The sequence below is a fragment of the Haemaphysalis longicornis genome, unplaced genomic scaffold (assembly GCF_048455015.1).
Source record: "Haemaphysalis longicornis isolate Haplotype H1 unplaced genomic scaffold, Haemaphysalis longicornis Haplotype H1 scaffold_8, whole genome shotgun sequence".
In the NCBI taxonomy this organism is placed as follows: domain Eukaryota; kingdom Metazoa; phylum Arthropoda; class Arachnida; order Ixodida; family Ixodidae; genus Haemaphysalis; species Haemaphysalis longicornis.
Window position 1 is genome coordinate 54,639,332 of NW_027526445.1, and position 11,697 is coordinate 54,651,028.

General features: G+C 43.5%; 1 long non-coding RNA gene across 1 annotated transcript; it reads right to left on the reverse strand.

Annotated features, from left to right (window-relative positions):
- Positions 1-403: 403 nt before the first annotated feature.
- LOC144148973 (uncharacterized) lies at positions 404-7,474 on the reverse strand. The gene is made up of 3 exons (XR_013318131.1): positions 7,061-7,474; positions 5,124-5,189; positions 404-515 (listed from the first exon to the last, which is right to left on the reverse strand). It is a non-coding gene; the product is annotated as an uncharacterized LOC144148973 (long non-coding RNA).
- Between the last annotated feature and the right edge of the window lie 4,223 nt (positions 7,475-11,697).

Here is an 11,697-nt window from a genome sequence, read left to right on the forward strand (position 1 = left end):
TCCGTTTGGTTAGTACATGTGAACGTAGTTTACAGAAGCTTGTGAATAAATTTGTATTACACAGCTACTTAAAATCAGTGCACATACCTGGCCTTGGGGTAAAGGTTCATTAGCCTTCGAAGAATGCTTGGGCTAAATACTTTTCCGTCGTAAAACGTGCCCGGTGCAATGCAAGGCATATGGTCATCAAGACCTTATGATGAACAAACTCCGCATGCAGGTTATGCCGAGCGCGCCAAAAATAGTAAACGTGACCGATGCTTGAAAATTCTATTAGTATACCGTGAAGCACTTCCAATAAAATAAATTACACTACGGCAAGCAGAGTTTCAAAAAGCCAAGTAAGTAGAAGTGGCTGCAGCAAGAACATAAAATACGTATTTCAAATCCACGGGACTCTCCATGTGGGAAAAAAAGTTTTATTCCCTTCTTTCTTCTCTGCAGCTAAATTCTGTTAGATTTATTCGTTGAGCCCGTATTGGCTGGTGTAGCTCTGCAGTGCATAATCTAAGAGACTGAAAAAAAGTACATTTTGCAATTCAGTATTTGCACACTAGACACAGCCATCATAAATTGAAAATAGAAGCTATGTTTTTAACATGCATAAACAGCTTTATGCCATTTCTTTAAGCAAAACCATTGAAAAGTCATTTTTATGCGGCAAATGAAAAGCAATTTCTCGTTGTTGTTTTACAGATAATGGGGTCTGTAAAACAACAAATCAACAGTTTCTGGAGAGCCGTTCGAGTTGTTGCGAATTTTGATGTAACAAGTTATTTCTGAAGGGAACTGAGATTCAGACTGTACGTCCACGTAATAAGTGCTGGGAGGTAGGAAGTCCGAGCTTGGAAGAAAATCCTTTACCCTGGCGACACTAAGCGAAAAACACGCAGAATTGTGCCGTCTATTTTGTATGGAATCTTTACGGTTGGTTTAAGTTACCATGAGATAAATCACTGACTCCGCAGAGCACCTACTCTTTTTACTGCATTGTCGATTCGATCCTTGTCCTTTGTGTTGCGGTAGTTTTGGTGCGCCCCTCACATAAAAATATTTGTGCTAATTTTGTCGGTAATCTTTCATGTAGATTACAATTCTTAGATTCCTCCTCTACGCTAGACGTTATGCATAATATCTGCAAGTAATAACAGCGCTGAAGGTGTGCTTTGAACCCCATTACAATGTAACCAACACACTAATTTTCCAGAGGCACTTCCCTTTCCAAATGACCAAACCACTGGGTATCATCCTTGTCAAAGAAAGGTGCCTCTAGCAATGCAATTACACACTTTTAGCGATTACGGGCGACTATCAGCACTTTAAGAACTCGGAACTTCGCGGCTCTCCCATCTTGATATTCGTGCAATTAGGCAACCAATTCCGCACAGGTGTAAAATATTTATTCTCCATGAAGGCTGTGTTATCAGTGAGAAACGAGTGTTTCTCACTGATAACACCAGCGTAAAGAATGTTTATCACTGATTGACACGAGCATAAAGACAGCAAAGTAACACAAGTAAGGACATTGACTCGACACGTTGCGCGTAGACACGCTAATCTACCTCATGGAACTTCAAGCTCAAAATGTATCCGACACCTCTACCTGCATGCGGCCGAGGAAATGAGAACGTAAGAGGTGGTACATCCCAGCTCAGCATACGACAAGCACCCTCAGTAACATTTGCCAAGTTAAATAGAGGAAACGCTATCGTTAAGAAAGGTTATTTTAAAAACAAATCAAAACCTTTGGATTCAGAGGCGTTACCGCTGCTTCGATCTAAGTTGTGCGAAAGTGGCGAATTCAGCCCATGAGAATGAGTCGCTCCTGTCGTGAGTCAAAAAGTAGCGACTAAAGGTATTGTTGAGTCATTTGCATAAAATGTTATCTTGTTGAAATGTTTAATTGGAATAAAACCAGATAAAATGTGCCATCCAGAGCATAAAATTCGTAGACGTAATAGATGTCAACTTCTAATATATTGTTACTGATAACCCGTAAGTGCAAAGTCACCGCATTGAGAAATTATGTTTATTTCGACTGTTTCTGTAATGTGTATATTCTTAATTTTTAGGGTCATAACGGGAGGCGGAAAGCGTGCAAAGTGATCTCAGTAGCTTCCTCTCGTCGTTCTCATATCCGTGCTTAGTCTTTGGCTAACTGCAAAAATCCGTTACAATGGGGGCAACGCACAAATGATAAGACAATTTGTCAGACCCGCATGTGTTCGCACCTAAGGCCGCTGGATACAAATATTTATAACAAGGTTCAGGCACCAACCACCTAATGTTCTCTAAGAGTTATCTACTTGGATAGATAAAACACTCTCTATTGTGGTATAAAACCAAAGCTGGTACATGTCATAGACGGGTTTTATGGATCAGGCTTCGCATCCGCACGAAAACTAAAAGAAAGGTTGGTAGAAGCGCATCGGGTGAACGGTATAACTGATATCACCTGATTAGATCCTTCTGGCGCTGAAGGTTTCAATAGAATAGTATTCTAAAGCGGGTAACACAACATGATAATGCCCTAAGAAAAAAGTAGGTCTAATGCTGGCCGCGTGCCTATTTGTACGGAGTGAAAAATCCATTTGCCTTCTGGACGACCTTAATTATATATACAGGTAATCTGAATGAATGATTGTATGGTTTAACGCGCCGACGCAACGCAGGCGATGAGGCGCGCCGTAGTGGAGGGCTCCGGATTAAATACAGGTAATCTGTAGACATCCTCCTCATGATATCGACAAAGGCAGGCTCTTGTTTACCTCAGCCCACCGCAAAACGTATTAAAATATTTTTGAACTTCGATCAGAAACATTTGTGTACTAGACAAATAAATTGGTGATTCTGTGGCTGTTGCTCGACATGATTCGGAACAGTGGCGTAATTGTGGGGGAACGTTTGGTGGCAATTCCAGACAGCAGCCGCTTCCCTCGGCGCGTTTTTCGGGCCACCGATTTCAACATGTGAAACTTCCGTATAAAACTTTATTGCTGCTTCATGGCAGCTCCGGGCTCAGAGCCTTGAGGAAGCATTCCACAACTTTTCTTTCTGTCTACATGGTCGTAAGCTAGCGCCGAGCGATATCAGTGATCCACGTGATCATGGCTCCCCTATAAGTCCTTTATTCACGTGACCACTGCTTCCCTTTAAGTCATTCATTCACGTGAACATCGCTCTTAATTACTTATTCACGCGAACATCGCTTCCTCAGAAGTCACTACCTCACCTGATTATCGCTCCCCTATTGAGTGCTGTCACCCGCCTCCTTCGCGCGTTTGGTGGCGCAAATCGGACACAAGAATAAAGTTATCAGGCAGATATTCCTAGTTTTATCGAGAGTCGCCTTTGATGAAAGTGGTTTATCAGGCGATCGCGTGTGTTCTTGTGCTACAACGCAACCTCGAGGCGGAGTGTGGCACTTCTTTTCCGTAGAACACGCCTTCATAGTGGTGCATCGACGCTGGGTGGAATCGAAACCCGCATCATGCCACAAAGATTTTAAATGTTAGAGTGAAGCTATCAAACACGTTTACTGACAACGCAGAGCATTCTATCAACAAAAGACTGCTTCTAGGTGCCACAGAACCTCTCGCCACTTCCTAACCAAGGCACGTGTTTCCAGCGTACAATTATCTGGGGCGAAGAATTCCAACTGCATGTGGCATGCTTTATGAGTTCTGCAGACAACGACGTTTACTGTATCCTAAAATATATTCAAACAAAAAAGATTGGTGTAAGTAGTCGAAGTTCTTGGTCTGATTTGAAAACTTTGCCACTCCAGGCGAGGGCCACAGATCAACGTAATGAAAATTTTTATTCACGGGACCAAACTATATTTCTAGATACAGACCCACCAAGAATCAGTGGTTGCGATATGAATGAGGCCTCGTGTTCATAGTCATTTATTTTAAAATATAACAAAGAGAACCGTAACCTTAGAAAATTTCACTTGAGCATTTTATGCAAGTTATTGCCTGGCCAGCCATCAAACTGGTTTCTTGGTCTAGGTGTCTCCGACTGTATACCACCATTATGTAGCTAGGAAATTTCAAACTATCAAGGCTTGAATGATATTCAAATAGATCTGAAACGTTTTAATAGAGCGCTATCAGGCCCGACGAGCTTCCGGTATCTCCTGCGGAAATCATTGTTACCGCAAAATGCATACCAAGTCGTCACATGTGCTACTGTACTGAAGTTACCAATATGGCTACAGAACAAACATGGCGTTCCGTGATTTAACAATTCGCCTGGCCTGAAAAGTTCCCATCCTGAGCTAATAGAGGCAGAATCGGGGTGTGAAGAGATAAAATGTGCTTTCGCAATGCCATAGGATATTTCAATGGCATAGGTTGCAAGAGAATATATAAAACGTATAGTGGGAGAAAAGTAATGGTGCACAGATAAGCAATGAAACTGAGGCAACGAGTGGTGGTGCAGCGAGCCTTTCCACTCGTGCGCGGTTTTTGAGCGCCATGAATGGTTTCGTATAAATTTCATCTTTCTCTATAAAGCATTCGGGTTATCCAAGAGTTTCTTGTGTGCGTTTTTCTTGGTCTTGTTTCCTATGGAAAGGCTTTCGATCCATTTGGGGCCCATGTACAGTACCCGTGAGAGCAATTATGAAAAACAAAACGTATTGGAGACCTGCAGAAGTAAGAATACTTTACCAGCCTCCTTGACATAAACTATCTACTATTTCAGTGCCTGCGAAACAAACTTGCTTTACGTGACATTTGCGTTAAGCAAGTGCCTAACATTTACGTAACATTTTCTGAGCCCATAGTTAGGTAAAACAATGTATTGTAGATCCGCTATCTTGTTGTTTGTTAGATGAGGCCAGTAGGAGCTCACAAGTTTTGCCTTTATTGCGGACTTGTAATAACGCTCTTCCTGCTGAATAAATATTTGCTGTTTGAGTGATGTCACGGCTATATCTTTCTCTACAACCAAACTGGTAAAAAGACCTTTGGTTACGTAAAAAGTACTTATAAATGTTTCTAAAATGTCTTCTTTTATGATATCATAGAAAAGCAATCGTGTAAAATGCACTTGCCCAAAGTTGCCTTATATACGTTAAACTTTTATCTCTATTTCAAGGCATTACGATACAATACCTGCAGATAGCCGTAGTAGAAAATTGCCACCCGGAATTCCAGCTTGTAGTTGACACCAGCCACCACCTGAAACACGCGTATTAAAGGATCCAGTTTCACCTTTCTTCAAGAAATTGTGGTGACGATGTCATACTGCCATCTGTTCGAGGCCTATCGTCATTCGATGCGTGTGCACCTTAATTGTGTGATTACTAGTTAACAGTACTAAATTGTGCTATACACTTTTAGACTCCATTTGAAAAGAATTCAAGAAGGTGGAAAAGGGCTATTAAATGAACCGTGGGGAAATGGCAGTCTTCTCTCGTCGCTTGAAAGCCCCCCTAACGAAGCTATGTTCAGGTCTATAGGCTTACCGCCGTATTGTGCATCCCTCCTCTACTCGAGCCTCTTGTCGAAGATATCTTTGAAATCAAGTTTTTGATCTTTAAGCCACTGCAAAATACTACCCTCAGCCGAGTCGAGGAAGCACAGCGAGTGCAGGACAGACTCAAACTATAATTTTCAGACAAGACAACAAGGCTTGAAAAGTAATTTATAATTTAGGTATTTTAGCTTACACGCGATCGCAGGCTGCCTACACCAACACCCCACCGCTGGTGAAAAGGAGAACCACATAATAAGGCTCTTCCTCTGCTCACTTAAAAACCTACACAAGGTTTATTATTCCTGGTGTACACAACTAAAAATACAATAATGTTGTTTACGGAAACAAACTAAGGAGGAAGACTCACACCGTTATCGTAGGGGCACGCGTTTGTGTGCCCAAAAATGTTACAGTCATCGAGGTTTTTTTAAATAATATGCTGTACATGCACAATGGAGTATATATTCATAAAAAATAAGCATGACCATGTAACAGAAATACTCCAAACAAGGAACTGAAACTTCAAAGAAATCACGGCGCTGTTCCACCCACCACTCGTTTACCCTACCGTTTCAGAAAAAATCGGCTTCATCACATAGAACGTAGACCACCTTAACATAAGATTTCAACTTGGCACAAACTTTCTGTTTCAGAGAGTAGTCCTTCTGCTTACAGATATTCCCAGGCCAAAGTGGTTTCATAATTTGAAAACCTAACAACTAATATGTACTCGGACTAGTCCTGGATTTTCTAATATGTGCTGGCTACCTTCACGTTTAAAACACATTTACATTATAAATATCATTTGATTTATAGTCTTATAAGTAAGATTATAATGGTATTACTAATACCAAGTGATGTTCATAATCATCCGAGCCCTGAAAACGTTAATGGAGGAACCACCTATGACGGCAGGTGGGTGCACTAGGAGCTGTATCGCTGCGACTTTTATATGATCAGTGATGAGCACGTTTTAACAATTTTCTCTCCTTACGCTTCCCAAAATAATCACCGGTCTCATACGAGTATAGTGACCTTAACGGTTTGACTGATTGAGCAATAATAGTTATTCCGAGGTCTCTTATTGTTGATGGAAGTTGTGGCAACAGCTCGCTGCAAAATTCAGCCCATGCTTCTCTGCGACCTAAATGCGATGTTATGTTGTTTATTGCTCTAAATATTAGAGGAACATCTGTTTTATCTAACTACGTAACATGGTCCCCCTATCATTTTACCCTCCAGCTTGGGCTCCCGCTTTTCGAAGATTGAATTCAATTAAACCCGTCTCACATAACAAGAAGAACTAAGAAATTGAGCCCCACAAAATAATGATGGTAGCTTTAAACATTCATTACGTGCCTCAGCCACTACAAAATGCATAGTTTTATTGCGCCAATAGCCAGTATAACTCAATCAAAAATAACTAACATATTACATCGGTCATTGTCACCTCCATCACTGTTTTGGGGGCTTCCTGCGCCAACTTCAACTACCGTATTAAGTTTCACAAGCGTTATGGGCAGAGAAGCGCGATTCAAAAGCCGCAGGCCGCTAAAAACTTCAATCGGCTTACCTGAAAAGAAGCTTCCAATACGTTAAGAAATATTCGGTAGCCGTAAGGTAGGGGCCTCCGTATTTGAGTTGAGACAGCGTATACTGCGAGTTGCCGGGTTTTCGCATTGTCAGCTGGACGAATCTGTTTCCAGCCACCAGCAACAGGGCCAACACGCGTAGGAACTATCACCTCCTCAGTTGCGAGCGCCGTCCTCCATAGAACGCCCAACAGAAGAACGCAGAGCGAGCTGCCTAACGGATTCATTGTTTCGTTGCCTCTGGCCGTCGTCTTCTTTTCCCGCTTAAAATGATGCAGGGCTTCGTATTTCTTTGTTATTTAGGCAGCAGCTTCTCAGAGATCTTTTTTACTCCGCTGGAACACAATGTATTTTGAGTTGACGCGCATTTCTGTACAACATATGTTCAGTGCTAGGCACAACGTGAGGGCCGCAACTGCCGTTGTTATTGGCCATGAGATGTTTAATAAGCGGCGCCCCATGGCTCTGACGTCGGCTTTGGGACTCGCGACGCTGTCGTCTGCTACACTCCGCTTGTGAGGGGCAGCACTTCCTGTGCCAGAAATCGCGCGCTTTGTTGCTCTAGTGCATTACAAAGCATAGTTCTAGTAATCCAGTTATCTTTACCAGCTTCCGACACCTCTGAATAATTTCAAGCTGTATCCCGCACACGTTACCAACCCACGAGGAGAGACAGAACAACTTTCTTCATAGCATCGGTCAGAAGATTGCGTGTAACTCGTCCTTTCCAGCTCATTCACGAGGTTCAGCGGTCAGAGCTCCTTGACAAGTATTCGAAATGCGTAGGCTTGCTTACAGGATTTCCTAGATCCTCTAATAAAGACTCAAAACTCTGTAATGATACGCACCAAGCAGCGGGCCCCTACATGCGCATCGCACAGCACATAATAAAGCGGCTCTCTTTGATATTTTCGTACTTTTTGACGTGTATCAGATGAATGGTTTTCTTTCTTGTGCCCCAAGCATTAATTTTTCTTCACCGTAACCAACGCCTTATTAGTAGCTTTGGGGATGTTTGGGCGGCTCAAGAAGATCGTGGGATTATTTTCTTCAGGCTGTACGGCATACATTCCCTTCACAAATTCCCTTTCCTTATTAAGGCTGAGTACAAGAAGGCGCATATAGGCAGGGTGCGTTATTATTCACATGCGTATACAATGAGAAGGTTCGTGCTCCGCCACCGCGATCGCGCCCCCATAACGTTGTCCACAGTACTCGAAGGCGGCTTTTGTGCTCCCAATTTCTATCGTAACCGCCCTCATCATAACGAACTGACTCTTAACATGATTACGGCGTTGGAGGCTAGATATACTCGCTAACTAACGCAATAAATAGTATGCGTGCATATGTTACAACAATCAAAACCAATGAATATTTCCAAGCACGTCTTCATTGTTTTCTAATCCTTCCAGGCGTAAAAAAACCAATCTTGGTCTGCTCGAGATGGCGTTCTATGAATTGAAGAAAATTATTCTTACTCTCTTGTCCTGACTGCGGACTCGGCCCGCTAATCAGCTTGATTTTACTGTTAAATTAGGTTTCATCCTCCTTCTCCTCGTTCTCCTCCTTCTCCTCCTGAGTGCAGTTTTCCAATAACTTATGTGTGTATATTGGGAAAATATGGTTGTGTGAAATGTGCCGAAATACCCCCCAGGCCTGAACATCAGGCAGCTGCATCAGTGTTACTGCTACTGTCAGTAGCTACTGTCAGTGCTACTGTCAGTGTTACTGCATGTTTAGCCTAGATGTGCCTCGGTTTGCTCAATAAACCTCCATGTTGGTTAGAAGCCTGGTATAAACCACGCATGGACCTGTACACACAGTGGGTCATTTGGAACTCAACCTACATTTTTTGCGCGCCAAAGAGCATGTCAGCATACTTTAATGCCATGACAATGTAAAGTGATGTGATAAATTACTTTGGAGCATTCGGCAAGGTTGCCGAAACTGTTTTACATATGATTACCGGGAATCGTAATGCCTCCTGCCAAAGCCATCAGCCCCGAAGGCCTGGAATTTGTTTTGGTCATGTATTGTAGCTATTGCCCTTTACTAGAAGCTGCTTAGATTGTTCGAAAAATTGCTAGAAATATTGCAAAGATTGCTTAATAGAGACGCTGACGCCTAGCTCCGACTCTTCGCTCTCCGCACAGGATCCCCTTCGTAAGGAATCGTGCAACGCCGGCAATGTTTCTTCCGTAGCGGTATCCAAAGCTATACTTTACTTACGCCTCGAGTTAGTGTATGCGATTTTAAGTCTAGTATGATGATAAAAACTTACTTACACGCAAAACCTGGTGCGGAAAAGAATCAGACGTCAACCGAGCGCAAAGAAATAGCAGGGAGAGCAAGCCCGAGTGAAGCAGACGGCAAATGCGAGAGTCCTTAAGTCGACGTCATGGAGGCTTGCTTCGTAGCGCCGCCCGTGGCCGCGCTCACCGCCAGTATACAGCTGGTTCACCTTAACTTTTTTAGTACATAGGGTCAAAACCGAGGAGATCGACAAGAACGCTTACGCTAAGGTGGTCGTTACTGGCGTCTCACAAAAAGAACACAGGAGTTCTTACATTGCAGCTGAATTAATTTTAGAATGTTTCCTGCGACACCTTTTCAAATAGCTTACTGCCGCGTGGAACAAGAACTACGACTTCCTGTATCGCAATTTATATAATCTTAACCACGTTTTTAAATTATTGCGGGTAATATTTAACCTTGCATTTTCAGCAATCTACAAAGTATTCTGCCCGATAGTGAACTACCTCAAGGCCTTACCTGATCCCGTAATCTATTGTAAAACATTGATATCATATTACCCTGATTGCCTAAAGCGACGCTGGCGTGACTTGTAAACTTTGCGTGATTGCTTGCGCAAATTGTTGTCTGGTGTCTCTAGGCTTTGTTTCGATTACCCTCGCTGCGTTTATGCAGCTTTATTTAGTCGAACAATCAATTCGAAAGTGCGGTCCTTCTCTCTGCCTTCTCCTTGCCGATTTCCTTGGACGCCTAATGAGACGCACAATCGGGATGGCTTGGCTTGATTGCACTACCGCACAACTCACCGACCCTCGGACAGAACCAGTTGGGCCAGCGTTTAGTCGGCCGAGCGCCGCGGCTTGCTGCGATTTGTTCTCCCAATCGATACTAAGCTATGACGCTATTTCTGCGTGAACGAATGAGGCTTTAGTTTGTAAGTTTGTACAATGGTGAAGTGACAAGTCTGTGGGCGCTGCAAGCTCTAAAAGCGCTAGTGTGGAGCTCTAAGTAGCTATACACAAGCGCACACGCACCGCTTCGCTCTATATTCGGCAAGTAAAGAAATGTAATGTCAATTAAAGGCGGGAGATGGGTCAGCTAAGTTATTACACCTACTAACGAAATAAACACCAACGAAACTTTTATTCTGCAGCGTAAAACCAAGGTCCGGCAAACGTTTCTGTCCTGGATGAACTAGCAGAGCAGTCAGCAGCGTAATAACACATTTGTGATGTCTGTTATGCCTAATAAATACAGTCGCTAGAGGTGAGATATTTGCAGGATATTTGAGGCCGATTACTGCACGAGCGTTTTCAAGAAATAATATTCTAGGTTGCTTGTAATGGTACAGCAAAATAAAAATGTAAACGGGCTATAAATTGTACTCTTCATGTTCTCGTTTCTGACAACTCTGGCTTACTGTCGAGTGTTGTGGAGCAGTAAGGGCATTGTTTTGGAACTCACATTTTCGAATGCCCTTATTGCCCTTGCTTTTTTGCTTATTTCAAAGCGAAGCTTTTGCGTTCTCACAAATGACGCCTGTAACGCGAACACGCCCCGCAGGAAAGCCAACTTTCTCAGGCGATCGCGATGAATGATCGTGGAAGAAGCAAAAGAAAATACACTAACCGAACCAGCGTCCCCCGCGTAGTGAAACCGGCGTCAATCCGATTACTCTATTTTGACATGGTCGACGTGATACCTTGAGACGACAATTGATGATTGATTGATTGATTGATTGTTTGATTGATTGATTGATTGATTGATTGATTGATTGATTGATTGATTGATTGATTGATTGATTGATTGATTGATTGATTGATTGATTGATTGATTGATTGATTGTAGGGTTTAACCCGCCGGCGAAACGCAGGCGATGAGGCACGGCTTAGTGGAGGGCTCCGGATTACTTTTGACCATTTGGGGATCTTTAACGTGCGCCGAAATCTCGTACATACGGGCGTTTTTGCTTTTCCCTCCATCAGAAAAGCGGCCGGCGCGGCCGGGAACCGAAACCGCATCCTCGTGCTCAGCAGCGGAACGCCTTAGCCACTGAGCCACCGCGGCGCGCCCCCGACGCAACCAGAGAATCCGTCACGGGAAAGTTCACGTTCAACCATCGCGGTGGTTAGGAGTGTGCATCATTTTTAGATGCAACGCATCTCATGCTCGCCCCTCTGTCCTTCCTGCGTCTGCCCGGCGTTGTCCGTACAGGTGCGTCTCTCCTCCTCTCCTGTCTCCGATAGCGAACACTGTCTCCCAAACAGCTGCGGGTTGGCGAAGCGCGCTCTCACTCCGTTGCTAGGCGCCGGTGGGCGGCGCTGCGTATGTGCAGTACTCTCTATCTCCGCGCTGTCCCCTCCTT